At 33.3% G+C, this 5,034-nt stretch overlaps 1 protein-coding gene across 2 annotated transcripts in view; it reads left to right on the top strand.

The window, feature by feature from the left end:
• The first annotated feature begins 3,173 nt into the window (after positions 1 to 3,173).
• The window catches only part of LOC119837620 (muscle calcium channel subunit alpha-1-like), a 45,650-nt gene continuing 43,789 nt past the window's right edge, over positions 3,174 to 5,034 (top strand). For both annotated transcript variants that reach the window (XR_005288159.1, XM_038363299.1), the window contains exon 1: positions 3,174 to 3,554. The gene's annotated coding sequence lies outside the window, so the exon portion shown is untranslated. The remainder of the gene's footprint in view (positions 3,555 to 5,034) is intronic.

Below are 5,034 nucleotides of genomic sequence, written 5' to 3'. Positions count from 1 at the left end.
AAAACAGAAACAGCAGTACAAAATAAAACAGACCCTGACCTCCGAACTAGTGGTGAACTGTGTCTCGAAGGTCAGTTATTATATTTAACGATTCGCTTGTCCCGACTAGCGGGTAAAAACAAAGGAAAATATAGCCTTTAACATTCGCAAAAATCATGGCTTTTTACAAAGAAATGAGTTTTTATAAACAGTTTCTTATATCCAGCCTCCATCCATATCTGTATATTCGAAAAGAAATAATGCTCTAAATAAACACAAATTAAAATAATAGTAAAATTTAGAAATGTTTAAACAATAGAAAAAATTGGTCAACTATTTGTCTAAATTTCTCATTTATAATTAAATGCTAATAAAGCTACTCATATTAACATAAAAGCGATTATATGTTTCTTTCACGTAGCAACGGATCAATTTTATTATTTTTGTGTATTAGGAGGTGATAAAGACATCTTTCCAGGTAATATCACTACATAAAACAAAGTCTCTTTCCGCCATAGTGTGTATGTATGTTTAAAACTTTAAAATTACGCGACAGATTTCGATGGTTTTTATTTTAAATATATAGAGTCATTCAAGAGGACGGTGTATATATGTATATAATAACATACAATAAAGTGGAGGGAATGGGGTCTTACTTCGGATTTAACCCGTGCCAAGCTGCGGGCAAAAGCTAGTTAATGTATAAACATGATTTGTTGAATATGTACCTTCCAATAAAATCTTACTTGACACAGAGCTATCATTTATTAATTTTCTTTATTTAATTCCATTAGCATTTTCTACATTTAAACTATTTTATTTTACTTTAAAAATAAGTGTTTATGTTTATCTTTATTTAAACAATATTGATTTTAAGTTTAATAGTCAATTTCTTGTTGTTTTTACAATTTCAAAATAAACAATCGTCCTTGTATGTGATACTATTCATTGTTTAATTATATAAATCTTTTGAACGTTTAAAAAACAATTTGGAAGCGCTACCAATGGTTCTCGACTCGCAATAAAAGTGAAACGATACATGCCGCTTAGTAATTCCCAATTAACAATGGTGACTCATTATTTTACTATTGATACTCAGTTTTATTAATTCAAACTCTCTTTTCATTGCTTGTTTTATCGAGGGCCCCTTAACGAGGTTAAAAACGTTTGAACCGTGCTATTTCAGCATTTGAAAATTACGTTAATTTTTGTTAGTGAACATACATATAATTAACAATGGACTTAATTTTTAGTTTTATAGCATTGAAATGCTTTATAAATGAGAAATTTTGAAAGAATAGAAAAAATTTGATCACGAGGCAGGATTCGAACCTGCGTTTCTTGCCTAACCGTAGCAACGCCTAGCCCCTCGGCCACCCGTGATCCTGCCACAGTAATCGAATTTCTTCTACTCTTTCGGTTTCATGTTTTCTAAGGGGCACCCCACGCCATCTATTGAGATGATTAAGAACCATCACAACCAATACGAAACATTATTTCAATGATACAATAACAATGGACTTTCTTAGAAAGTTGCATTTTAGGTTCTCCTGACTTCAAACAAAAAACCGAACGTTCAAAACTAGTAAGTATAGTAGTAGTATAATCATCATCATCATCAGCCCATATATGTTCCTATTGCAGGAACACGGGCCTCCTATGAGTAGATAATAAGTATGCAAACATTTTAATTGATTTCAAATAATTTGTAAGAGTTATACTATACTGTTGGTTTATTTTATTTATTTATTTGTGGGTGAAGGAGAACATTGAGATAACAATTTTGATAATAAGAACAAAGAATTGGTTTTATATTGATTGCACTGTTTGGTAAACTGAACTGAACGGTAAGTTCTAAGTAAGGGATATGTCGCAGACGAATTCTACCGAGCACCCGTGGCCCCTTCACTTATATGGTCGACAGAACACAGTGGGGTTTTATTCGGTAGGCATTCAACATAACCCACGACCTCTTCCCGGGGGCAGTGGGTATCTGTGCAAGATTTCCCCACTATAAAAAAAGGATATAGTGGGCTATACGTGCTGACGATCTGTCATTATCAACCAATTTTATTTCCATTGCTGAGCATTTTAGACTTGTACTCGATCATTTTTCTTTCATAATTTTATTAGATAATAGGAAACAGGGAGTTCACTAATTGATCCACAGTTGGTCAGTTTTATTCGAGTTAGGCCATCGTGGTAGAACTTCTGTGAGATCAGTAATCACACTATCACACTAATATTATAAATGAGAAAGTTTGTTTGTTTGGATGTTTGTCTGTCAATCACACTGAAACTGAATGTATTTTGACAAAATTTGGTATACAGACAGGATATGAGCTGAATTGGGTGATAGAATACTTTTATCCCGATTATGCTCCCTTGGGATAAAACTGGAATCTTGATATCCAGGCGAAGACGGGACGAGCGTCTAGTATTCAATATATTATTATAAAAGTTGACTTCTCATCAGCAACTCGAATGAATCTAGTTCCAATAGTATCTAGTAGGTGCGGTGTCGGCGAATCATCTGTGTGTATTTTAGTAATATTGCAAGTTCGGCCGATCTACGTAAACGCCGGATAGTCTGCCAGAAGAACGCGTGTTTTTGCATGTGTGTATGTGTGTAGCCATAGATTAGGTACATGATAGATGCGTTCAAAAAACAATAGCAAATTTTGAATAAGAATATGTTGAATGTTCCGTTTTAGTTAGTTTAAAACAGCGTTATGATACTAATTTAGTATTATGTGGTCTAACTGAATAGTTTGATGACGTTCATAATTTTGTTTTAATAATAATACATATAAACTTTTAAGTCTGCACCTCCAGGTCTCTTTTAGTCTGGGGTTAATTAAGTTTCAGTACTTTACTATAGACTTCTGAGAGATGAGATGCACTTTAATTTAGAAATTCGTAAATAGAAGCAAACTCTAATTGTATTGATACGTCTAAGAATGAACAATATGGCTTGTACCTATATTGAATTATATTAACATTCATAAAATATTAGTTCTATTCTTATAAGTGTTTGTTTTGAACACACAGAGTAAACACAATCTAGTTCATGAAAATGCCAGGCGGGAAAACTTTTAACCTTTGTACGTACATGTAGCTTTGCGCATGTGTGCGTGACGCCATAACCCGCGTTTCTAACCTAAATTCGAATTTCGAGCTTCGCTTACCGCGGACGCGCGCGCCCGCCCAGCGCTTTTTTATTTAAAAATAAAACTCATTTTCGTCCAGCATTCCAGTCTATAGTCTTTGTACAGATAACAATTAATTAGAAACGTATTATGAATTTTGTTTTTAAACTGTGCTAAAATTATTTGTGAAAGGATAATGTTTAAAAATAGTGTTTTACGGAGATCCAGTGCAGACGTAAAGCTCGTTGTATTTCGGTGACATATCGACGACCTCGAACAAGCGCTTTGGCGGTTTTCGCGTTATTTTTTTAAATTCGGCCAGTGTGTACGGACTGTGTTCTTTTTTTAAATGTTAATTGTTTCGTGTGTCAAACAGTAAAATGTGTTGTTGAATTATTTTCGGATTGCCCTATTATTTTATAAACGGTAAGTTTTAATTAGTTTTCATAAATATTTGCATTATAATGATGGGTGTTGAGTTAATTATTAAAAGTAATGTATTACAGGCACGATACTTGATACAAAAGTTGATGATATGAATGAATATTATAATACAAAAGTTGGTAACTAGATATGTGAATTAAATCCATACTTATTGTAATTTACCTAGTACTGAAGGTGATTAGAGTGTGTGTGTGAGTTGAAATATTTGTTTTGAAAGCGTTTGTGTAACTATTCCTAACCAGAAACGGAATAATAATTTACTTTATAAATAAAACATTATAAGAAGTAGGAAATCTTGTAGCGATTTGAAATAAATTTAAAGTTTCTTTTAGTATACCTTTTCGATATTCTAGATCTTTCTTGAACAAAGGTTATATACGAAATGTAATATTTCACTCGTGTTTTCTCATCTAAGTTTTGAAGTAAATTAAAATAAATAATGTTTAATTGGGTACGTAGTCACATTAAATGTTTGTTTTTATTTACAAATGACTATAATATGAATGAATATCTAGCTGTCCACATATTTACTATCAAACTATATCGCAAAACCATTAGGAGTCCTTCTTTGACTACAGAATCCAAGAAAAATTACCAGTCATGTCCAATGTTAAAACGGGTATATTGACTCGAACGGAAAGGACGAATTCTGATGAGGTTTGTTTAAAGCTATCGTGATTAAGATTCCTTAGGGATTTGTTAGATTCATTCATTCGTTTTCATTTCACATATCATTGGAAGAAATGTAAATAATATAGTTTTTTAAGTGTACAAATCATCTCAAGTTTACTGGTTTCAGCATGAATCGTTTAAAGGAGTTTTTACGAGAGCTTATCATAAAATTTTATTGGCCCCAGACTACCGTCAATGTTGATTATTGAATATCGGAAATATCTCGAGGCTTTTTAACCGACGTTCTCAAAATGAGGGTTCCTAATTCGATTGTATTTCCTTCGGTTCTGTTACACGATCCGTGGGTTTTTATACGTGTGATTCTATTTGCATTTGATGGAAAAATTCTCAATCATTCTTGTATCATTTTGGTCCCATTTTGCCTGTTGCTGCTTGCTGGTGGTACCGCTCAACTCTGGACGCCCTCCACGGACTCCTAGGTTGAATCGGGGCCAAACATTTTACCTACTTATTAATAACTAGCGGTGCCGCCCCGTGGTACATATATAGCCTATTGCCATCCTCAATAAATGGGTTATCTAACACTGAAAGAATTTTTCAAATTTGACCAGTATTTCCTGAGATTAGTGCGTTCAAACAAACAAACTCTTCAGCTTCATAATATTAGTATAGATGAGGTTTCTATCATATTTCTTAATATGCACAGACTAGTTATATTATACCCCACAAACGGACGGAATAACAAAACATTGAAGTATATTAAGTTGCGTGTCGGCATCTTTTGTGATGTTTGATGAATATTTACGATGGTGAAGATAGGGGGGGGGGG

This window comes from Zerene cesonia, chromosome 28 (genome assembly GCF_012273895.1).
Source record: "Zerene cesonia ecotype Mississippi chromosome 28, Zerene_cesonia_1.1, whole genome shotgun sequence".
NCBI classification, from domain to species: Eukaryota; Metazoa; Arthropoda; class Insecta; order Lepidoptera; family Pieridae; genus Zerene; species Zerene cesonia.
The sequence above is the reverse complement of the archived record's forward strand: the minus strand, read 5'-3'. Positions and strand labels throughout refer to the sequence as shown.